General features: G+C 43.6%; 1 protein-coding gene across 2 annotated transcripts in view; it reads right to left on the bottom strand.

Annotated features, from left to right (window-relative positions):
* Nucleotides 1-26,220, bottom strand: part of LOC310879272 (tenascin-like) — a 137,038-nt gene extending 110,818 nt beyond the window's left edge. The window contains exon 1 of one of the 2 annotated variants that reach the window (XM_083793820.1): nucleotides 25,504-26,220. The gene's annotated coding sequence lies outside the window, so the exon portion shown is untranslated. The remainder of the gene's footprint in view (nucleotides 1-25,503) is intronic. The other variant, XM_083793821.1, reaches the window with a different exon arrangement.
* Between the last annotated feature and the right edge of the window lie 529 nt (nucleotides 26,221-26,749).

Below are 26,749 nucleotides of genomic sequence, written 5' to 3' on the forward strand. Positions count from 1 at the left end.
TGTTTTAGAAGCAGGGAGACTAACTGGGTCCCATGTTTCAGAAGCAGGGGGGCTAACTGGGTCCCATGTTTCAGAAGCAGGGAGGCTAACTGGGTCCCATGTTTCAGAAGCAGGGAGGCTAACTGGGTCCCATGTTTCAGAAGCAGGGAGACTAACTGGGTCCCATGTTTCAGAAGCAGGGAGACTAACTGGGTCCCATGTTTTAGAAGCAGGGAGGCTAACTGGGTCCCATGTTTCAGAAGCAGGGAGACTAACTGGGTCCCATGTTTCAGAAGCAGGGAGACTAACTGGGTCCCATGTTTCAGAAGCAGGGAGACTAACTGGGTCCCATGTTTCAGAAGCAGGGAGGCTAACTGGGTCCCATGTTTCAGAAGCAGGGAGGCTAACTGGGTCCCATGTTTCAGAAGCAGGGAGACTAACTGGGTCCCATGTTTCAGAAGCAGGGAGGCTAACTGGGTCCCATGTTTCAGAAGCAGGGAGGCTAACTGGGTCCCATGTTTCAGAAGCAGGGAGGCTAACTGGGTCCCATGTTTCAGAAGCAGGGAGACTAACTGGGTCCCATGTTTCAGAAGCAGGGAGGCTAACTGGGTCCCATGTTTCAGAAGCAGGGAGGCTAACTGGGTCCCATGTTTCAGAAGCAGGGAGACTAACTGGGTCCCATGTTTCAGAAGCAGGGAGGCTAACTGGGTCCCATGTTTCAGAAGCAGGGAGACTAACTGGGTCCCATGTTTTAGAAGCAGGGAGGCTAACTGGGTCCCATGTTTCAGAAGCAGGGAGACTAACTGGGTCCCATGTTTCAGAAGCAGGGAGGCACTGGTTCCCATGTTTCAGAAGCACGGAGACTAACTGGGTCCCATGTTTCAGAAGCAGGGAGACTAACTGGGTCCCATGTTTTAGAAGCAGGGAGGCACTGGTTCCCATGTTTTAGAAGCAGGGAGACTAACTGGGTCCCATGTTTTAGAAGCAGGGAGGCTAACTGGGTCCCATGTTTTAGAAGCAGGGAGGCTAACTGGGTCCCATGTTTTAGAAGCAGGGAGGCTAACTGGGTCCCATGTTTTAGAAGCAGGGAGGCTAACTGGGTCCCATGTTTCAGAAGCAGGGAGGCTAACTGGGTCCCATGTTTCAGAAGCAGGGAGGCTAACTGGGTCCCATGTTTTAGAAGCAGGGAGGCTAACTGGGTCCCATGTTTTAGAAGCAGGGGGGCTAACTGGGTCCCATGTTTCAGAAGCAGGGAGACTAACTGGGTCCCATGTTTTAGAAGCAGGGAGACTAACTGGGTCCCATGTTTCAGAAGCAGGGAGGCTAACTGGGTCCCATGTTTCAGAAGCAGGGAGACTAACTGGGTCCCATGTTTTAGAAGCAGGGAGACTAACTGGGTCCCATGTTTCAGAAGCAGGGAGACTAACTGGGTCCCATGTTTTAGAAGCAGGGAGACTAACTGGGTCCCATGTTTTAGAAGCAGGGAGGCTAACTGGGTCCCATGTTTCAGAAGCAGGGAGGCTAACTGGGTCCCATGTTTCAGAAGCAGGGAGACTAACTGGGTCCCATGTTTCAGAAGCAGGGAGGCTAACTGGGTCCCATGTTTCAGAAGCAGGGAGGCTAACTGGGTCCCATGTTTCAGAAGCACGGAGGCTAACTGGGTCCCATGTTTCAGAAGCAGGGAGACTAACTGGGTCCCATGTTTTAGAAGCAGGGAGACTAACTGGGTCCCATGTTTCAGAAGCAGGGAGGCTAACTGGGTCCCATGTTTCAGAAGCAGGGAGGCTAACTGGGTCCCATGTTTCAGAAGCAGGGAGACTAACTGGGTCCCATGTTTTAGAAGCAGGGAGGCTAACTGGGTCCCATGTTTCAGAAGCAGGGAGACTAACTGGGTCCCATGTTTCAGAAGCAGGGAGGCACTGGTTCCCATGTTTCAGAAGCACGGAGACTAACTGGGTCCCATGTTTCAGAAGCAGGGAGACTAACTGGGTCCCATGTTTTAGAAGCAGGGAGGCACTGGTTCCCATGTTTTAGAAGCAGGGAGACTAACTGGGTCCCATGTTTTAGAAGCAGGGAGGCTAACTGGGTCCCATGTTTTAGAAGCAGGGAGGCTAACTGGGTCCCATGTTTTAGAAGCAGGGAGGCTAACTGGGTCCCATGTTTTAGAAGCAGAGAGGCTAACTGGGTCCCATGTTTTAGAAGCAGAGAGGCTAACTGGGTCCCATGTTTTAGAAGCAGGGAGGCTAACTGGGTCCCATGTTTTAGAAGCAGGGAGGCTAACTGGGTCCCATGTTTCAGAAGCAGGGAGGCTAACTGGGTCCCATGTTTCAGAAGCAGGGAGGCTAACTGGGTCCCATGTTTTAGAAGCAGGGAGGCTAACTGGGTCCCATGTTTTAGAAGCAGGGGGGCTAACTGGGTCCCATGTTTCAGAAGCAGGGAGACTAACTGGGTCCCATGTTTTAGAAGCAGGGAGGCTAACTGGGTCCCATGTTTCAGAAGCAGGGAGGCTAACTGGGTCCCATGTTTCAGAAGCAGGGAGGCTAACTGGGTCCCATGTTTCAGAAGCAGGGAGACTAACTGGGTCCCATGTTTCAGAAGCAGGGAGGCTAACTGGGTCCCATGTTTCAGAAGCACGGAGGCTAACTGGGTCCCATGTTTCAGAAGCAGGGAGACTAACTGGGTCCCATGTTTTAGAAGCAGGGAGACTAACTGGGTCCCATGTTTCAGAAGCAGGGAGGCTAACTGGGTCCCATGTTTCAGAAGCAGGGAGACTAACTGGGTCCCATGTTTTAGAAGCAGGGAGGCTAACTGGGTCCCATGTTTCAGAAGCAGGGAGACTAACTGGGTCCCATGTTTTAGAAGCAGGGAGGCACTGGGTCCCATGTTTTAGAAGCAGGGAGGCTAACTGGGTCCCATGTTTCAGAAGCAGGGAGACTAACTGGGTCCCATGTTTTAGAAGCAGGGAGGCACTGGGTCCCATGAGTAGTAGTATAATACACCCTTTTTCCCTCCCACCCTTTTTATTTAGGGGGGATCCTAACCACCCATTTTTAATTAATCTAAGACACTCCCTAGGGACGAGGGGGCGGGGCCTAACCCTTTTTTTCCGATGACGTCATTATATTGATTTTGCTGATTGTAGTTTCCGTTATCTGATGATCTCATCGTATTGATCCTGATAATGGCATTTTCATCTTTGGCAGTTGGGGGATCAATATGATTCTAGTTCTGCTTTCGCCGTCAAGATTATCTAGTATATACGTTTATTCATTAACCAGTGAAACCAATGTGACAATGGTACTGTGTACATGTCAGTGAAACTAATTCTCGCCTCCTTTGTGTCAGCTGATTCTGGACAGACTGTATGCGTGTGTGGGTATTGAATATGCACACGGGCAGGGCTGGGGGGACAATAGTTCGTATAGAAAATTGCCCCTTCAATCACATCGTGTCATAATAGGGCAGCATAGCCTCCTGATCCTCAACTCACCTCCACCTCACAGACTAGTGATGTTCCTCATATGTAATGGTGGGAGTTAAGCTGTGGCTGTGTGTGGTGTGTGAGTATTGATTATCTATGCTTGGATCCAAATGACAGGGTGCTTTTTATTGATTTTACGTTTCCTTTCAACCGCAAGCAGTGGTCTCAGTTGTCTTACTGAGGAAGGGGGGACAGTGGGGAGGAAGCATACAGAGCATATCTATTATCTCTTCAGAAATGGTGCGGGGAAGAAAAAAAAAAAAAAACTCGTTAGGGATCAATGTGACAAAAACAAAAGAACTTGTCAATCATGAAGAGGAACCTGTGCAGGCCATTACAAATGGTGGACAAATAGTGGAGGTAGTAGACAGTTTTAAATACTTAGGCAGATATATTGACAGCAAACTCATTTTCAGTGAAAATACTGAACAGATTTTTAAAACTTGTAACCAACGTCTCCACCTACTACGCAAGCTCAACTCCTTTAGAGTGAGCAAGCATATCGTGGAAACAGTCTATAAAAACCTGATAGAGGGAGTCTTGTGTTTTAACATGGCAATGTGGTTTGGCAATCTAAAGGTCAAAGGAAGAAACAAGCTGCAGCGAATAGTAAATCTAGCCTCAAAAATAATTGGGAAGAGACACCAGCAATTAGGCTGTATCTACAATGAGATACTTCGTAAAAAAAAAAAACTATCGAGATAGCAAACGACCCCGTCTCATCCACCCTGCACCGACTTCCAGCTACTTCCCTCTGGTAGACGGTACAAACTAGGCATGCCATGGTATGAGATTTTACAGTACGGTACGATGCCGATATTGATAATCTATACCTAGGTATTCCAAGGTATTTATATTTATAAAAATAAAATAAAAAGATTGCCCCCATGACCTATGTCTACTGACTACCTCCACATCGTTATAAACCCTTCTTTGTTCCCCAACATGCAGGCCTACACATATATATATATATATATATATATCATAATATATGCCATGATTATGAATTGATTACCCCGGACCGAATGGAAACAAGACAGCAAGGACTTTTATCAGTGATCCCTTTGGATATGTGGTTGACTGTATCCTATACTGATTACACTTCTGCCAATAATGTATTCAGTCAGTGAATCAATAGCTATTCCCCAGTCCCCATTGTATTTCACTGTACTATGGCTCCCCCTAATGGCCGTTTTATACCCAGTATGGTGGAGCAGAGGTGATGCAATCTGCGCATGATCACAACTGTCAATGTGTGCCTCCGTGTTGACAGTCCACACTTAGTTACTACATATGGAAATATGGAATATACATTTAGATCTGGGTGTTTTTCAGCAACACTAACTCAAAGGTAGGAAGCAACTTTTCAATCTACTGCATCTGTGGGGTGAAAATATTTGTTGTGTTGTTGACGTTGTTGTAACCGTTTGTTTTTTACTGTTTGGTAAAGTTTTGCCTGGTTCAGGTTGTCTTAAGGTTTTGTTTTAATGTATGACTTGGATTATTTTGGTACGTGGTGGCGTATTTTGTGACAGTTGCATGGTTCATGATGTCTTAATGTTTTGTTTTATTGCATGACATGGGTTATTTTTGGGTATGTGATGTGGTGTTTTGTGACATTTGCATGGTTCACGGTGTCTTAAGGTTTTGTTTTAATGTATGATATGGGTTATTTTTGGTATGTGGTGTGGTGTTTTGTGACATTTGCACGGTTCATGATGTCTTATTGTCTTGGTTTAATGTATGACTTGGGTTATTTTTGGTATCTGGTGTGGTGTTTTGTGACATTTGCACGGTTCAGGTTGTCTTAATGTTTTATTTTATTGTATGACATGGGTTATTTTTGGTATGTGGTGTGGTGTTTTGTGACATTTGCATGGTTCATGATGTCTTAAGGTTTTGTTTTAATGTATGACATGGGTTATTTTTGGTACGTGGTGTGGTGTTTTGTGACAGTTGCACGGTTCAGTTTGTCTTAATGTTTTGTTTTAATGCATGACATGGGTTATTTTTGGTATCTGATGTGGGGTTTTGTGACATTTGCATGGTTCACGGTGTCTTAAGGTTTTGTTTTAATGTATGACTTGGGGTATTTTTGGTAAGTGGTGGTGTATTTTGTGACATTTGCACGGTTCATGATGTCTTATTGTCTTGGTTTAATGTATGACTTGGGTTATTTTTGGTATCTGATGTGGGGTTTTGTGACATTTGCATGGTTCACGGTGTCTTAAGGTTTTGTTTTAATGTATGACTTGGGATATTTTTGGTAAGTGGTGGTGTATTTTGTGACATTTGCACGGTTCATGATGTCTTATTGTCTTGGTTTAATGTATGACTTGGGTTATTTTTGGTATGTGGTGTGGTGTTTTGTGACATTTGCACGGTTCAGGTTGTCTTAATGTTTTATTTTATTGTATGACATGGGTTATTTTTGGTATGTGGTGTGGTGTTTTGTGACATTTGCATGGTTCATGATGTCTTAAGGTTTTGTTTTAATGTATGACATGGGTTATTTTTGGTACGTGGTCTGGTGTTTTGTGACAGTTGCACGGTTCAGTTTGTCTTAATGTTTTGTTTTAATGCATGACATGGGTTATTTTTGGTACGTGGTGTGGTGTTTTGTGACATTTGCATGGTTCACGGTGTCTTATTGTCTTGGTTTAATGTATGACTTGGGTTATTTTTGGTATGTGGTGTGGTGTTTTGTGACATTTGCACGGTTCATGATGTCTTAATGTTTTGGTTTAATGTATGACTTGGGTTATTTTTGATAGGTGGTGGTGTATTTTGTGACATTTGTATGGTTCAGGGTGTCTTAATGTTTTGTTTTAATGCATGACATGGGTTATTTTCGGTACGTGGTGTGGTGTTTTGTGACATTTGCACGGTTCATGATGTCTTAATGTTTTGGTTTAATGTATGACTTGGGTTATTTTTTTTTGGTAGATGGTGGTGTATTTTGTGACATTTGCATGGGTCAGGGTGTCTTAATGTTTTGTTTTAATGCATGACATGGGTTATTTTTGGTACGTGGTGATGTATTTTTGGTATGTGGGTATGTGATTGGGGAATTTTTACATGGTTCATGATGTCTTAATGATTTGTTTAAGGTATGAGTTGTATTATTTTGGTAAGTGATTGTATGTTTTGTGGCATTTGCATGGTTCAGGTTGGCTTAATGGTTTATTTTAATGTATGACTTGGATTATTTTTGGTACATGGGGGTGTATTTTGTGACGTTTGCATGGTGCATGGTTCAGGCATGCCGCGGGCATGTCTGTGGCCGTTTGAGCTGTGAGGTTGGGGTTGATACTGAGTAATGTACGGTTAGTTCATACTAGTAGGGTACATGTTTAAAGTAATCATGTATATCATATTGGCGTAACTAAATTTGAAATGAGTTGACTGGACTATGTATTTTTAGATGAACACACTATGTTGTTCACCTACAATTATAGGGATCGATGACTAGAGTAGATTGACGGCATTTTACAATAGCTACTATTAGGTATTATTGACATTTAAAGTTAGATAGACTATAGTCTATACTACATGCTGGTATAGGCATCCATGGATTTCCAGGGAATTCAACCCGAATCTGTAGACGGGGTCTGTACACAAAACACAATGTTTTGTGTTGACAATAACTACGAGGCAATAACAGCCATCATATTAGTAAATATTATTTATACTAGTTAAATTATCTAAACTCTGTGATTTGGCATAGACATTTTTTCACGACACATAGGAAGAGTCTAAACTACATGCATAATAATAAAATATGGTTGAATGTTTCAATTACTGGATAGTTAGAATGGGTCATGCACGTTTTTAATACAAGCACCTTAACATCACCATGTCTGATGGTGCAGTGTGTAAATGTAACAGGTTATCTACATGGTGTATACTAAAGCATGTAATACTGATGTACCGATGTTTTTCCAAGAGTTCAGATCGTATAGTTTAGAAAACTGTGTAAGTCTATACTATACGAACTCTTTAGATCATGGTCAGCACCAAATATCATACCAAAAGTCTGTATCTTATGTTTATCAGGTTTTATTTTGATCAGAAAATAGACAATTATGCAGATGAACATACACTGTAGCACAACATGGAGCAAAATGTACAAGACAATGAATTCACCAGGACATCAAATATACTCAGTCATCAACTATTTCTAATGTATATATATATATATATATATATATATATATACAACGATGCAATCAGGTCAATCATAGTGGCAATAGTTATGTCCTTGATTATTATTATTTTTCTTTTGGATCATATCAGGGTAAATCCTTCCAGTAATGCAAATAAGATGTACATAGCCTATGGATTCTTGACATTGGCAGTGGTCCTACCTCAATACCGCTAGTTCTCAATACGTTAATAACACCCGGTATAAAATCATCAGTCCACAACTTGTTCATTAAATCTTTAAAATGATTGTAGAAGTAATATCGGGGCGTAATATTCAAACATGTGTGCTCGGTTTGACTAGAATGGTCTATGCGGCAGCCGTTGCAATCATCCTTCATCTGTTCGGTTATAGCGTTTGCGAGTAGTTGACCAACATGTATTTTCAGAATATCTGTAAGATTTGTGGGGTTTGTCCCAGCAAACTCATCCAAAGTCAGTGGCCAATTCAGGGGGTATGGCGGCGAAAGCAATGGTGTGTCGGAGGCTGGAGGGTCATGGGGAGCAGTTGAATTTGGGGGTGATAGGTCTACCCTCTCAAAATACTCTGTGTCCCCTGCACCATAGCCCCAAAATGCCCTCTCAAAATGTTCATCGTTCTCCGGATCATAGTCGCAAAATGCCCGGGCATCATCATATTCATCGCTGTCCGTATCTGCAGTACTGATGTTATGCCACCACGGGGGGTGTATACATGGTCCATTGCGGGTCCATCCACCATGAGAGGTCCCTTCATTCGAGTTTGATTCTCCCAATGAAGAAGTAGAATCCTCCATGGTGCGTGAATGGCGCAATATACTGGCAATAATGAGTTAGCATTTTACCTATAGTGTAGGAGGGGGTGGGCTGGTAGCTGCAATTGTTGGCCCATCGGTTTCTAGATCAGAGTGGGGTATGGGTGCATCGTTTTCTAGGGCGCTGTACGAATTATGATTTACAGGACGGTTATCCATTGAGAATAATGTAGCGCCAGCTGGCTTTGGGGGATTATATATATATATATATATATATATATATGAAATAAAAACAACAATGAAGATATGTTGATTTTTTTTGTTTTTATTACTGAGAAACATAGCACGTATTTACACAAGTATGTTACACATTACATTTAATAGACATGTTCAGTTCATTCCCATTCGCTTTGGGGTTTCAATCATGTAGAGTTGGGTTTCAACCATCTAGTTTTTAGGTGAAGCAGACGCTGAGATCGTCGACATGCCTTGGGTGCAGACAGAGGGGATGGTACGTCCTCATCACCAGAGTCTGCAGGGGATGGTGGTGGATTGGAGTAGTTCTCTGGTTCAGAGTTCGGTGCTCGGGAGGACGGGGTTGTAAGGGAGAGGTGTAGAAATTCCGCATTTTCGGACAGTCCAGGAGTTTTCTTGCTCGTAGTCATGTCCAATGGTTCGATGCTAGCAAAATATTCCTCATCTGTATCGATTATTAACCCATCCGACTCAAAGTCCTGCTCATCAATTCTCGACATATGGTTACTTAGCAGCTCCGCGGCCATGATCTCGTCCTCTGCCCTCTCTTTGTATAATTCAAAATCACGGGTATAGACAAATCTACCCTGTATTGAATTATATTCCTCTAGTCTGAGAGGGGTAATATAAGGGCTATATGACTGGTGCTCCACAGGTTCAACGGGGTTACGTGGTTTACCCATAGCCTCCATGACTAATACTGAGAGGAGATAGTTGATGACAAATGGTGTTTCCTGAGAAATTATCTCCTATAGCCTTATCCTCTGGTGTGAATAAGCCTTATCCTCTGGTGTGAATAAGCCTAACTCTCTTTGCTCTATACATACATCTAGATCTGAGCCCTCCCTTTTAATTAGTTTGTTCCTTAGCTATACACCCCACCCCTCTCAGTGATTATTCATGGTAGTGTCTACATTACATTTACACTGATATATTTCAACTAGGCTATTAACTTATGTTGTCGTCAGCAGTTTCAAACCAGTATCTAAAAAATAATGCATGTTTCTATATGTACATGTATAAATTTTTGTTAATTATTAGCGATACGATTTTGAACAATATTGATCAATATACTTTATAATTTAAGCTTGGAGAGTCCACGGCATAGGCTATATAGAGTAGATGCATAGATGTAGATAATATCCTTATTGCCAGTATATTGCGCCATTCACGCACCATGGAGGATTCTACTTCTTCACTGGGAGAATCAAACTCGAATGAAGGGACCTCTCATGGTGGATGGACCCGCAATGGACCATGTATACACCCCCCGTGGTGGCATAACATCAGTACTGCAGATACGGACAGCGATGAATATGATGATGCCCGGGCATTTTGCGACTATGATCCGGAGAACGATGAACATTTTGAGAGGGCATTTTGGGGCTATGGTGCAGGGGACACAGAGTATTTTGAGAGGGTAGACCTATCACCCCCAAATTCAACTGCTCCCCATGACCCTCCAGCCTCCGACACACCATTGCTTTCGCCGCCATACCCCCTGAATTGGCCACTGACTTTGGATGAGTTTGCTGGGACAAACCCCACAAATCTTACAGATATTCTGAAAATACATGTTGGTCAACTACTCGCAAACGCTATAACCGAACAGATGAAGGATGATTGCAACGGCTGCCGCATAGACCATTCTAGTCAAACCGAGCACACATGTTTGAATATTACGCCCCGATATTACTTCTACAATCATTTTAAAGATTTAATGAACAAGTTGTGGACTGATGATTTTATACCGGGTGTTATTAACGTATTGAGAACTAGCGGTATTGAGGTAGGACCACTGCCAATGTCAAGAATCCATAGGCTATGTACATCTTATTTGCATTACTGGAAGGATTTACCCTGATATGATCCAAAAGAAAAATAATAATAATCAAGGACATAACTATTGCCACTATGATTGACCTGATTGCATCGTTGTATATATATATATATATATATATATATATATATATACATTAGAAATAGTTGATGACTGAGTATATTTGATGTCCTGGTGAATTCATTGTCTTGTACATTTTGCTCCATGTTGTGCTACAGTGTATGTTCATCTGCATAATTGTCTATTTTCTGATCAAAATAAAACCTGATAAACATAAGATACAGACTTTTGGTATGATATTTGGTGCTGACCATGATCTAAAGAGTTCGTATAGTATAGACTTACACAGTTTTCTAAACTATACGATCTGAACTCTTGGAAAAACATCGGTACATCAGTATTACATGCTTTAGTATACACCATGTAGATAACCTGTTACATTTACACACTGCACCATCAGACATGGTGATGTTAAGGTGCTTGTATTAAAAACGTGCATGACCCATTCTAACTATCCAGTAATTGAAACATTCAACCATATTTTATTATTATGCATGTAGTTTAGACTCTTCCTATGTGTCGTGAAAAAATGTCTATGCCAAATCACAGAGTTTAGATAATTTAACTAGTATAAATAATATTTACTAATATGATGGCTGTTATTGCCTCGTAGTTATTGTCAACACAAAACATTGTGTTTTGTGTACAGACCCCGTCTACAGATTCGGGTTGAATTCCCTGGAAATCCATGGATGCCTATACCAGCATGTAGTATAGACTATAGTCTATCTAACTTTAAATGTCAATAATACCTAATAGTAGCTATTGTAAAATGCCGTCAATCTACTCTAGTCATCGATCCCTATAATTGTAGGTGAACAACATAGTGTGTTCATCTAAAAATACATAGTCCAGTCAACTCATTTCAAATTTAGTTACGCCAATATGATATACATGATTACTTTAAACATGTACCCTACTAGTATGAACTAACCGTACATTACTCAGTATCAACCCCAACCTCACAGCTCAAACGGCCACAGACATGCCCGCGGCATGCCTGAACCATGCACCATGCAAACGTCACAAAATACACCCCCATGTACCAAAAATAATCCAAGTCATACATTAAAATAAACCATTAAGCCAACCTGAACCATGCAAATGCCACAAAACATACAATCACTTACCAAAATAATACAACTCATACCTTAAACAAATCATTAAGACATCATGAACCATGTAAAAATTCCCCAATCACATACCCACATACCAAAAATACATCACCACGTACCAAAAATAACCCATGTCATGCATTAAAACAAAACATTAAGACACCCTGACCCATGCAAATGTCACAAAATACACCACCATCTACCAAAAAAAAATAACCCAAGTCATACATTAAACCAAAACATTAAGACATCATGAACCGTGCAAATGTCACAAAACACCACACCACGTACCGAAAATAACCCATGTCATGCATTAAAACAAAACATTAAGACACCCTGAACCATACAAATGTCACAAAATACACCACCACCTATCAAAAATAACCCAAGTCATACATTAAACCAAAACATTAAGACATCATGAACCGTGCAAATGTCACAAAACACCACACCACATACCAAAAATAACCCAAGTCATACATTAAACCAAGACAATAAGACACCGTGAACCATGCAAATGTCACAAAACACCACACCACGTACCAAAAATAACCCATGTCATGCATTAAAACAAAACATTAAGACAAACTGAACCGTGCAACTGTCACAAAACACCAGACCACGTACCAAAAATAACCCATGTCATACATTAAAACAAAACCTTAAGACATCATGAACCATGCAAATGTCACAAAACACCACACCACATACCAAAAATAACCCATGTCATACAATAAAATAAAACATTAAGACAACCTGAACCGTGCAAATGTCACAAAACACCACACCACATACCAAAAATAACCCAAGTCATACATTAAACCAAGACAATAAGACATCATGAACCGTGCAAATGTCACAAAATACACCACCACTTACCAAAAATATCCCAAGTCATACATTAAAACAAAACCTTAAGACACCGTGAACCATGCAAATGTCACAAAACCCCACATCAGATACCAAAAATAACCCAAGTCATACATTAAACCAAGACAATAAGACATCATGAACCGTGCAAATGTCACAAAATACACCACCACTTACCAAAAATACCCCAAGTCATACATTAAAACAAAACCTTAAGACACCGTGAACCATGCAAATGTCACAAAACCCCACATCAGATACCAAAAATAACCCATGTCATGCATTAAAACAAAACATTAAGACAAACTGAACCGTGCAACTGTCACAAAACACCACACCACGTACCAAAAATAACCCATGTCATACATTAAAACAAAACCTTAAGACATCATGAACCATGCAAATGTCACAAAACACCACACCACATACCAAAAATAACCCATGTCATACAATAAAATAAAACATTAAGACAACCTGAACCGTGCAAATGTCACAAAACACCACACCAGATACCAAAAATAACCCAAGTCATACATTAAACCAAGACAATAAGACATCATGAACCGTGCAAATGTCACAAAACACCACACCACATACCAAAAATAACCCATATCATACATTAAAACAAAACCTTAAGACACCGTGAACCATGCAAATGTCACAAAACACCACATCACATACCCAAAAATAATCCAAGTCATACATTAAAACAAAACCTTAAGACAACCTGAACCAGGCAAAACTTTACCAAACAGTAAAAAACAAACGGTTACAACAACGTCAACAACACAACAAATATTTTCACCCCACAGATGCAGTAGATTGAAAAGTTGCTTCCTACCTTTGAGTTAGTGTTGCTGAAAAACACCCAGATCCAAATGTATATTCCATATTTCCATATGTAGTAACTAAGTGTGGACTGTCAACACGGAGGCACACATTGACAGTTGTGATCATGCGCAGATTGCATCACCTCTGCTCCACCATACTGGGTATAAAACGGCCATTAGGGGGAGCCATAGTACAGTGAAATACAATGGGGACTGGGGAATAGCTATTGATTCACTGACTGAATACATTATTGGCAGAAGTGTAATCAGTATAGGATACAGTCAACCACATATCCAAAGGGATCACTGATAAAAGTCCTTGCTGTCTTGTTTCCATTCGGTCCGGGGTAATCAATTCATAATCATGGCATATATTATGATATATATATATATATATATATATGTGTAGGCCTGCATGTTGGGGAACAAAGAAGGGTTTATAACGATGTGGAGGTAGTCAGTAGACATAGGTCATGGGGGCAATCTTTTTATTTTATTTTTATAAATATAAATACCTTGGAATACCTAGGTATAGATTATCAATATCGGCATCGTACCGTACTGTAAAATCTCATACCATGGCATGCCTAGTTTGTACCGTCTACCAGAGGGAAGTAGCTGGAAGTCGGTGCAGGGTGGATGAGACGGGGTCGTTTGCTATCTCGATAGTTTTTTTTTTTTACGAAGTATCTCATTGTAGATACAGCCTAATTGCTGGTGTCTCTTCCCAATTATTTTTGAGGCTAGATTTACTATTCGCTGCAGCTTGTTTCTTCCTTTGACCTTTAGATTGCCAAACCACATTGCCATGTTAAAACACAAGACTCCCTCTATCAGGTTTTTATAGACTGTTTCCACGATATGCTTGCTCACTCTAAAGGAGTTGAGCTTGCGTAGTAGGTGGAGACGTTGGTTACAAGTTTTAAAAATCTGTTCAGTATTTTCACTGAAAATGAGTTTGCTGTCAATATATCTGCCTAAGTATTTAAAACTGTCTACTACCTCCACTATTTGTCCACCATTTGTAATGGCCTGCACAGGTTCCTCTTCATGATTGACAAGTTCTTTTGTTTTTGTCACATTGATCCCTAACGAGTTTTTTTTTTTTTTCTTCCCCGCACCATTTCTGAAGAGATAATAGATATGCTCTGTATGCTTCCTCCCCACTGTCCCCCCTTCCTCAGTAAGACAACTGAGACCACTGCTTGCGGTTGAAAGGAAACGTAAAATCAATAAAAAGCACCCTGTCATTTGGATCCAAGCATAGATAATCAATACTCACACACCACACACAGCCACAGCTTAACTCCCACCATTACATATGAGGAACATCACTAGTCTGTGAGGTGGAGGTGAGTTGAGGATCAGGAGGCTATGCTGCCCTATTATGACACGATGTGATTGAAGGGGCAATTTTCTATACGAACTATTGTCCCCCCAGCCCTGCCCGTGTGCATATTCAATACCCACACACGCATACAGTCTGTCCAGAATCAGCTGACACAAAGGAGGCGAGAATTAGTTTCACTGACATGTACACAGTACCATTGTCACATTGGTTTCACTGGTTAATGAATAAACGTATATACTAGATAATCTTGACGGCGAAAGCAGAACTAGAATCATATTGATCCCCCAACTGCCAAAGATGAAAATGCCATTATCAGGATCAATACGATGAGATCATCAGATAACGGAAACTACAATCAGCAAAATCAATATAATGACGTCATCGGAAAAAAAGGGTTAGGCCCCGCCCCCTCGTCCCTAGGGAGTGTCTTAGATTAATTAAAAATGGGTGGTTAGGATCCCCCCTAAATAAAAAGGGTGGGAGGGAAAAAGGGTGTATTATACTACTACTCCCATGTTTTAGAAGCAGGGAGACTAACTGGGTCCCATGTTTTAGAAGCAGGGAGGCTAACTGGGTCCCATGTTTCAGAAGCAGGGAGGCTAACTGGGTCCCATGTTTCAGAAGCAGGGAGACTAACTGGGTCCCATGTTTTAGAAGCAGGGAGGCTAACTGGGTCCCATGTTTTAGAAGCAGGGAGACTAACTGGGTCCCATGTTTTAGAAGCAGGGAGACTAACTGGGTCCCATGTTTCAGAAGCAGGGAGGCTAACTGGGTCCCATGTTTCAGAAGCAGGGAGACTAACTGGGTCCCATGTTTTAGAAGCAGGGAGGCTAACTGGGTCCCATGTTTCAGAAGCAGGGAGACTAACTGGGTCCCATGTTTCAGAAGCAGGGAGGCTAACTGGGTCCCATGTTTCAGAAGCAGGGAGGCTAACTGGGTCCCATGTTTCAGAAGCAGGGAGGCTAACTGGGTCCCATGTTTCAGAAGCAGGGGGGCTAACTGGGTCCCATGTTTCAGAAGCAGGGAGGCTAACTGGGTCCCATGTTTCAGAAGCAGGGAGACTAACTGGGTCCCATGTTTTAGAAGCAGGGAGACTAACTGGGTCCCATGTTTTAGAAGCAGGGAGACTAACTGGGTCCCATGTTTTAGAAGCAGGGAGACTAACTGGGTCCCATGTTTTAGAAGCAGGGAGACTAACTGGGTCCCATGTTTTAGAAGCAGGGAGGCTAACTGGGTCCCATGTTTTAGAAGCAGGGAGGCTAACTGAGTCTTTTAGTATATATATATGAGGTGGAGCCTGGCCTGGGGATCGAACCGCCGACCTCCCATCCTCAGGGCGCCTGAGGGCGGACACTCTAACCGCAGCGCCACTGAGCTGGTCAAAGAACGTCCAGTCCAAATTGACCGGAGGGTTTAACCCATTTTGGGGCGGGAACCCCCGTTGGGGTTTTAAGCATTATGTCATACTTTATAGCTATTGAAAAATATAGCTAAAGTGCCGCGCTACGAGCTTGTAGATCTGCTACTTTTGAAAAATCGTGAAAACGTGACGCAAATCTTTGAATAATATATATTCTTTCAGAGCTTCTGGGAGGTCACTGGAACAACATATTTCCGGTCGGCGGCAAATTACAGATAATTTCCGGGTCCTTGAAAAGGTTGAGCATCACTGATTATAAGAAACATGAGGGTTTTTCAGAAAACTGTCAGTTTTAAAATTTCGACGTCAGGCCTAAATGGGTTAAAGCAGTATTGTTTTCGTCGACTAAAACTAAGACGAAAAATGTTCGTCGACTATACCTTTTTTCACTGACTAAAACTAAATAAAAACTAAATAAAAAAGAATCTATGATGAATAAAACTAAGACTAAATATACTGACAATTTCGTCAACAAATAAAAACTAGACTAAAATGTTAGTAAGGGACTAGTGGACGAGAGATCCAGTTTTATGCTGGGTTGCATGCTGAAAATAGCAGATATACAATCTCACAACGCGTTGCAGCGCGCCGCGTTGTGAGATTGTATATCTGCTATTTTCAGCATGCAACCAAAGTGTAAAATATGTCATTACAACGACATCAAGGCCTGTCAAAACACATTTCAGTCGACTAAATCAACTGTAGATTTAGTCGACTAAAATCGCATGACATTTAGTCGACTAAAACTAGACCAAACACTAGAACATTCCAGGCGACTAAAATGGGACTAAAACTAAGTGAAAACTATTCAAGAGACTATACGACTAAAACTAAAATAGAAATTTGCTGCCAAAAACAACACTGACGTTAAAGCAGAGCTAAAGGATTCAGGAGGTCGTTTTATTGCTCACAGCGGAAAATGAACGAGGTGTTCAACATCCTTCTCTTCTGTCCGGTATATAATGTCTGCAATAGAAGAAGAAATGGTGCAAAAGGAGACGTTTATTGCATTGGCCACGGTGGAACCATCATGACTCACACCGTGACACAACCTGCCTCTACACACAGAGCACACCGTGACACAACCTGCCTCCTCACACAGAGCACACCATGACACAACCTGCCTCTACACACAGAGCACACCGTGACACAACCTGCCTCCTCACACAGAGCACACCATGACACAACCTGCCTCTACACACAGAGCACACCGTGACACAACCTGCCTCCTCACACAGAGCACACCATGACACAACCTGCCTCTACACACAGAGCACACCATGTGACACAACCTGCCTCCTCACACAGAGCACACCATGACACAACCTGCCTCCTCACACAGAGCACACCATGACACAACCTGCCTCTACACACAGAGCACACCATGACACAACCTGCCTCCTCACACAGAGCACACCATGACACAACCTGCCTCTACACACAGAGCACACCATGACACAACCTGCCTCTACACACAGAGCACACCATGACACAACCTGCCTCCTCACACAGAGCACACCATGACACAACCTGCCTCTACACACAGAGCACACCATGTGACACAACCTGCCTCTACACACAGAGCACACCATGACACAACCTGCCTCTACACACAGAGCACACCATGACACAACCTGCCTCTACACACAGAGCACACCATGACACAACCTGCCTCTAACACACAGAGCACACCATGACACAACCTGCCTCCTCACACAGAGCACACCATGACATAACCTGCCTCTAACACACAGAGCACACCATGACACAACCTGCCTCTACACACAGAGCACACCGTGACACAACCTGCCTCTACACACAGAGCACACCATGACACAACCGTCCTCCTCACACAGAGCACACCATGACACAACCTGCCTCTACACACAGAGCACACCATGACACAACCTGCCTCTACACACAGAGCACACCATGACACAACCTGCCTCTACACACAGAGCACACCATGACACAACCTGCCTCTAACACACAGAGCACACCATGACACAACCTGCCTCCACACACAGAGCACACCATGACACAACCTGCCTCTACACACAGAGCACACCATGACACAACCTGCCTCTAACACACAGAGCACACCATGACACAACCTGCCTCTAACACACAGAGCACACCATGACACAACCTGCCTCCACACACAGAGCACACCATGACACAACCTGCCTCTACACACAGAGCACACCATGACACAACCTGCCTCTAATACACAGAGCACACCATGACACAACCTGCCTCCACACACAGAGCACACCATGACACAACCTGCCTCCACACACAGAGCACACCATGACACAACCTGCCTCCACACACAGAGCACACCATGACACAACCTGCCTCCTCACACAGAGCACACCATGACACAACCTGCCTCCTCACACAGAGCACACCATGACACAACCTGCCTCCACACACAGAGCACACCATGACACAACCTGCCTCCTCACACAGAGCACACCATGACACAACCTGCCTCTACACACAGAGCACACCATGACACAACCTGCCTCCACACACAGAGCACACCATGACACAACCTGCCTCTACACACAGAGCACACCATGACACAACCTGCCTCTAACACACAGAGCACACCATGACACAACCTGCCTCTAACACACAGAGCACACCATGACACAACCTGCCTCCACACACAGAGCACACCATGACACAACCTGCCTCTACACACAGAGCACACCATGACACAACCTGCCTCCTCACACAGAGCACACCATGACACAACCTGCCTCTACACACAGAGCACACCATGACACAACCTGCCTCTACACACAGAGCACACCATGACACAACCTGCCTCTACACACAGAGCACACCATGACACAACCTGCCTCTACACACAGAGCACACCATGCCACAACCTGCCTCCACACACAGAGCACACCATGACACAACCTGCCTCTACACACAGAACACACCATGACACAACCTGCCTCTACACACAGAGCACACCATGACACAACCTGCCTCTACACACAGAGCACACCGTGACACAACCTGCCTCTACACACAGAGCACACCATGACACAACCTGCCTCCACACACAGAGCACACCATGACACAACCTGCCTCTACACACAGAGCACACCATGTGACACAACCTGCCTCCTCACACAGAGCACACCATGACACAACCTGCCTCCTCACACAGAGCACACCATGACACAACCTGCCTCTACACACAGAGCACACCATGACACAACCTGCCTCTACACACAGAGCACACCGTGACACAACCTGCCTCTACACACAGAGCACACCATGACACAACCTGCCTCTACACACAGAGCACACCATGACACAACCTGCCTCTACACACAGAGCACACCATGACACAACCTGCCTCTACACACAGAGCACACCATGACACAACCTGCCTCTATACACAGAGCACACCATGACACAACCTGCCTCTACACACAGAGCACACCATGACACAACCTGCCTCTACACACAGAACACACCATGACACAACCTGCCTCTACACACAGAGCACACCATGACACAACCTGCCTCTAACACACAGAGCACACCATGACACAACCTGCCTCTACACACAGAGCACACCATGACACAACCTGCCTCCACACACAGAGCAGGGAAGAAGGCCCCGTTCAGCAGTGTTGCAAATTTTAATTTTTGTTTTAGTCATATAGTCTTTTGAATATAGTTTTCATTTAGTTTCAGTCACATTTTATAGTCACCTGGAATGTGTTGGTGTTAGTCTAGTTTTAGTCGACTAAATGTCATTCGATTTTAGTCGACTAAATCTACAGTTGATTTAGTCGACAAAAATGTATTTTGGCGGGTCTTGATGCTGTCGTAATGAGTGTTTTTACACAAGCTTTTACACAAGTTTTTACACAAGCTCACAATGCGTCGCGTTGCGACGCGTTGATCGGCTAATTTTAGCATGCAACCACGTGTAAAATGTATTATACTGGATCTCTTGTCCACTAGTCCCTTCCTAACATTTTAGTCTAGTTTTTATTTGTTGACGAAATTGTCAGTATATTTAGTCTTAATTTTAGTCATCATAGCACAGTTTTCATTTAGTTTCCACTTAGTTTTCTTCAGTGGAAAAAGGTAGTCGACGAACATTAGTTTTAGTCGACGAAAACAACACTGCCGTTCATGCATACTGTTGTCCATTAAATAATCTCCCAAAGATGAAGGAATGACAAAGTTCTCCAGGGTGAAGTATTGAGAATGTATTAAAGGACCACTTCACCACTTTTCAACCTATCTTCATATAATAGGTCCTCACTAATAATCATGATAAAATGGCACGATTCTTTTCTACTCGGTCTGTGTCTCATAGGAGGGCTGTGGGCAGTTTAGAAACCGACTGAGTAGAAAAAAATTGTGCCATTTTATCATGATTATTAGTGAGGACCTATTATATGAAGATAGGTTGAAAAGTGGTGAAGTGGTCCTTTAATCAGAGCAGTGTGTTGTCCAGTGGAAACCTCGTATGAATCTGATCTCAGGTCAGAATGGGTAAGATTCAGCAGAGAAACAACATACGGGCGCCAGCCTCCCCAGCCCCATTCTCAGACAGTCCTAATAGTCTTGTCCTAACAGAGATGCTATTAACTGGTCATATAAGGACCTGTTATAAAGATAAGGGGCGACACACAAATAAGTATACCTTTTGCTGACAGCCAGGGCCGGATTAACACCTCTGAGGGCCCCTGGGCACTGAAGCTCGAAGGGCCCCCCTTCACGCGCACCCACATTTTTTGCTGTTTTGCAGCCATTTTGGGCCAGTTTTATGACGTTATATTGGCCTATTTACGGTCGCCTACCCCCCCCCCCCCCAGAGTGACAGCCAATCGAGACATAATTAAAGCTTATTAGAAACCGCAGGCTTTCTAGTCTTTCTAAACGTTTTTTTTTTTTTTTTTTTTGAGGGGCCCCTGGGCACGTGCCCAAAGTGCCCATATGGTAGATCCGGCCCTGCCTAACAGAGATGCTATACTAACTGCATGGTCATATAAGGATCTCTTCTAAAGATAAGGGCGACACACAGATAAGTATACCTTTAGCTGACAGCGTGGAGGAGTCAAGTCAGCTGTTATAGATTGACAGCTGCGTGAATTAGACTACTGAGCACATTGGTGAGCAGAGAGACTTAAAATGGAAGGAAGATAAATACACAATAATGCATTATATCTGGCACTGTCTGTAGTTGGCGTTCTAAAATTCCCATTACGACACGGTATACCGTCATACCGTCAAACGCATTACTCAACTCCACGTGAAAGTTGCTCTGTCCATTTTGCGCAGGAGTATACTATAAGCCTCCTAAAGCTTTTAACCCATTCTGACCTGAGATCAGATTCATACGAGGTTTCCACTGCAGGACACACACTGGTCTGATTAAAAGTACTCAATTATTCAAAAGTACACACATGCTTTTAAAATATACTTTGTCTACCTTAATTCAAAAGCACAACACTGCTAAGTATGCATGCATTAAGCTCACAGCGTTTCACATTGTGACGCTGTGTGTTGCTCTTGTAGATCATGTTGTTTTCAATATATGGCATTTTAAACAGGGCTTAACACTTTCCCCGCTAAGGACGACATCACTCTCAGAGTTTATACAGACCCAAAAGGATCTTTGGAGGGTAAAATAAAGGCCCAATATGATCAACTTAAGCACCTCAAAAAGCAAAGCTCATTAAAAACCAAAGCCCAACAATAAAGAAAAGCCACAAAAAGCCACTGAGAAAAAGGAACCAAAAAAAGACCCAGCTCTCTCTGACACTTTTCAATCTACGATATGAGCTGCTCCATTTCTACAGGCCAGACAAATCAAATCCTGCTCCACTACAAGTCTCACAGAGTCAGGAAAACAAATGGATTTGTTTTTTTTAGGTCCGGATAACCCCGTCTAACATGCCGGCCAGGCTTCGGACGCACGCGCCTCCTCGGGTCAGACTTGGCTCAGATCTGAACCCATTTTGATTGAATACCGAACGACTCGCCCCTTTAACAACTCGCCCCTTTAACAACTCGCCCCGGCCAAATGTGTTAATGTAGTTAACAGTATACACCCATTCTGACCTGAGATCAGATTCTAAAAATGTTTTCTATACATCCTGACAGTTTACCATTCTGACCCTAGATTAGATTCTAAAAGTGTCTTCTACATCCTAAATGGTAAATGGTAAATGGTGCATTTATATAGCGCCTTTATCCAAGGTGCTTTACATAGATTGTGCATTACATTCACCCATGCATACACCGATTGCGGCGGAAGCCATGCAAGGTACCAACCAGCACATCGGGAGCAATTTGGGGTTCAGAGTCTTGCCCAAGGACACTTCGACATGTAGACAGGAGGAGCCGGGATTCGAACCGCCGACCCATGGATCATTGGACGACCTGCTCTACCTCCTGAGCCACAGTCGCCCCATCCTGACAGTTTTCCATTCTGACCTGAGATCAGATTTTAAAAATGTCTTCTACATCCTGACAGTTTTCATTCTTACCTGAGATCAGATTCTAAAAATGTCTTCTATGTCAGTCAGTCGCTCTTCGATTTTTCAAAAAATAGCAGACCTACAAGCTCATAGCGCGCCACTCGGTGGCGCGCTATGAGCTTGTAGATCTGCTATTTTTCAATAGCTAAAGCATGACACCAAAACGGGTTCCCGCCCACAAAATGGATTAATGTAGTATTTCCCTCCCTCTCTGAACATCTGAAATTATCTTGTATACAGATTTATTTGATTGTATAGTAGTCGATCTCCATACTCTAATTAAAAATTAAGAAAGAACAACATGACACAGAGACGGTGGCTGCTTAATTAAGTTAATTTAGGACCGTCTCTAGCATTTAATTTAGTTTTATTAAACACATTTTCTTCCATGTTGTATAGCCCATGTTTTGTAATGGCATCATCATGCTATTATGCCCGTGGATATACAGACTTAGAGTGACCGTAACAGTGATAAATTAAAACAATAATATCTTTTATATAATCACCAACATTAATTAGAGTTATAGGAACCCGTTGCGACCGAATGCCATTGCTGACTGACGTCGACCCCAGCAGGCAGGGTTCGAACCCACAACCTTCCGCACAAAAGGCATTATGCTCTAACCACTACACACACCAAAGGCATTATGCTCTAACCACTACACACACCAAAGGCATTATGCTCTAACCACTATACACACCAGGGGGGTGCCCAGAAAAGGTATAGATCGCGGTCTACCCGTAGATCACAAAGGCTTAATTTGCAGGTAGACCACATGACATGCCCCTAAAAATATATATCATTAAAGTGAAAACTACTTGAATTAAGGTGACTGACTGATTAAAAGAGCTCCTTTCAGCACAAACACACAATACAAATACAAAGTCATAATATACAAAAAACTACGAATTCCATTCTCCTCTCTCTATTTCCCATTCCCCAAGTGTGTTTGTCTTAGAGTATGTATAACGCCAGTGCTGCCGTTGTTTTCAGCAATCGGATAATACTGTTTTTGGGTGAGTAGATCTTGTTGAGCGTATTATTGTGAAAGTATAACACTGTTAAACAATTCGCTGTGACTTCACAGTAAATTTCTGGCTACTAGTTGCCGTACTTTCACAGTAAGTTCCACAGTAATTATCTCACAGTAAATCACTGTACTTTCACAGCTGTGAAATTACTGTAATTTACCGTGATTTACCAGTATGTAGTATGGTTATTTACTGTATATATCATTACCATTACTGTGAAAGTAATGACACCTACTGTGATTTACCAGTATGAACAGTTATTTACTGTATATATTATTACCATTACTGTGAAAGTAATGACATCTACTGTGATTGACCAGTAAGTACAGTTATTTACTGTATTTATTACCATTACTGTGAAAGTAATGACATCTACTGTGATTGACCAGTAAGTACAGTTATTTACTGTATTTATTACCATTACCAGGGCTGCCATGTCCTCACCCTTTGAGTGTGACAGTCACGCAATTTAACCCTTTACCACGCACCACGCCACACATGCCATTTCACACGCATTATAAATAACAATTTTCTCCACGGCTCCGCCGCGTAATAACGCGCACTCATGTGTACGGTAAAATAGCCGATCTGCATGCAGCGCTGATATATCATATATGCAGTAGGAGGAAGAGGAGGGTAAACAGTGGACCTGGCCAAATCGTCGGCAGGGTCCCTGACTGTGACGCATGGAAATGAGCCATGCGGAGTTTAACATCGCTTCGAAATATTTTTCATGGAAGACAATATAGCCCCCACAAGTTACAACAAGTGAGTAAGTGTCAAAGTGACCATCTCTCGTCTTCTATACTGGTGTGGCGTCTCTTGCGTGATATGAGGAAGTGGAACGGTGCCAGTAGCCCGTGCACATTATAGGGACAAAGTCGTGTGTGTGTGTGTTGTGTGTGTGTGTGTGTGTGTGTGTGTGTGTGTGGCCGCATCGCGACTTGTTTCTGTTCAGAGAGAGAGAGAGCCCACAGATGTGTTGTAAATGTAAAATTAGGCATTATCCCACATTCCAGTTTTCTGACTTTTTATTTCACAACATATTCCCAATTTCCACTGAGATTATGGGGTGAATGAATGTGAATGAATGAATCTCTTTCTGTCATAGTGACATTGTCCTGCATCAGATCATGTCCAAATCAGGTTCTCCAATCTCCAGTAGCCTCTTCAGTTTTTTGAAGATTTTTTGAGTGGTGCAACCACTGACCACTCCCTTACGGAGCTATGTGTGTGGCTGGCTGGGTCTGAGCAGTGAGCACTATGTGTGTGGCTTGCTGGCTGGCTGGGTCTGAGGACTGTGTGTGGCTGGCTGGCTGGCTGGGTCTGAGCACTATGTGTGTGGCTTGCTGGGTGGGTCTGAGCATACATACATACATACATAGATAGATAGATATCTTTTTCATTTCTACTTTAAGCATGATGAGGCTGTCAGTGCAGGGAGAGCAGCTGGCATGGAGGTGAAGACATCAGTGTTAAGGTTAAATATCAACGTTAAAACGGGACAAATCCACATAAAAAAGGCCAATTTCTTTCGCCGCCGCCCTTCGGACGGCGTCGAACGCATTAAGGCACTAGAGTCTCACTCTTGACATTTTCTGAAATATGGCAGCCCTGCCATTACTGTGAAAGTAATGACATCTACTGTGATTTACCAGTATGAACAGTTATTTACTGTATATATTATTACCATTACTGTGAAAGTAAAGTCATTTACTGTAAATTTACATTTGACCATACATAGCTCTCACCCCTGCACTATACACTATACAGGATGGCCCAAGAAACACATATTCTTCCTACCTTGTCTCATGGAAGAGGGTCACACCGTTAGGCGACCAAGATGGCGCCGTTGCATGGCGACATAGTGCTGGTCTGGCTCATTGTTTGTTTGTTTGTTGCGTGTTTTACGTTTGAACGAGTGGATTGTCTGAAGTATGAGAGGACCGAGTTAGGACTCCGTTAGGACGAGGTGAGGTGAAGAGGGTGAAGAGGGTCACTCCGTTAGGACGAGGTGTGAGTTTGAGCCTCTCAGCTGTATATATAGTCCTCTCCCTCCGGTGCCTTGCTCAAGGGAACCTTGACGTGCTGCTGGGCGTGCAGACTGAGGTGAGATCCGACAAGGTGACACCGATCCTCTCCGCTCTGCTCCGTTCCTGGTGACACAGATCCTCTCCGCTCCGCTCTGCTCTGGTCCGGTCCTGGTGACACAGATCCTCTCCGCTCCGCTCTGCTCCGGTCCTGGTGACACAGATCCTCTCCGCTCCTCTCCGCTCTGCTCGGTCCTGGTGACACAGATCCTCTCCGCTCCTCTCCGCTCTGCTCCGGTCCTGGTGACACAGATCCTCTCCGCTCCTCTCCGCTCTGCTCCGGTCCTGGTGACACAGATCCTCTCCGCTCCTCTCCGCTCTGCTCCGGTCCTGGTGACACAGATCCTCTCCGCTCCGCTCCGCTCTGCTCTGCTCCGGTCCTGGTGACACAGATCCTCTCCGCTCCGCTCTGCTCCGGTCCTGGTGACACAGATCCTCTCCGCTCCGCTCTGCTCCGGTCCTGGTTCTCCTCCCTGGCTACATGCACAGTCCACACCGGCTCCTGTCTGCTGCCCTACTGACTGACTGACTGGGGCCGAGAGAGGACGAGAGAGAGAGAGAGAGAGAGGTGGGGAGAGAGAGAGAGAGAGAGAGAGAGAGAGAGAGAGAGAGAGAGAGAGAGAGAGAGAGAGAGAGAGAGAGAGAGAGAGAGAGAGAGAGAGAGAGAGAGAGGTGGGGAGAGAGAGAGAGAGAGAGAGAGAGAGAGAGAGAGAGAGAGAGAGAGAGAGAGAGAGATAGGTGGGGAGAGAGAGAGAGAGGTGGAGAGAGAGAGGAGAGAGAGTGAGAGAGAGAGGTGGAGAGAGAGAGGTGGAGAGAGGGTGAGAGAGAGAGGAGGTGGAGGAGAGAGAGAGGAGAGAGGAGAGAGAGAGAGAGGTGGGAGAGGAGAGAGAGAGAGAGAGGAGAGGTGGGGAGAGAGAGAGAGAGAGAGGTGGGAGAGAGAGAGAGAGAGGTGGGGCGAG

Source organism: Protomyctophum parallelum, assembly GCF_964188405.1.
Source record: "Protomyctophum parallelum genome assembly, chromosome: 21".
Lineage (NCBI taxonomy): Eukaryota > Metazoa > Chordata > Actinopteri > Myctophiformes > Myctophidae > Protomyctophum > Protomyctophum parallelum.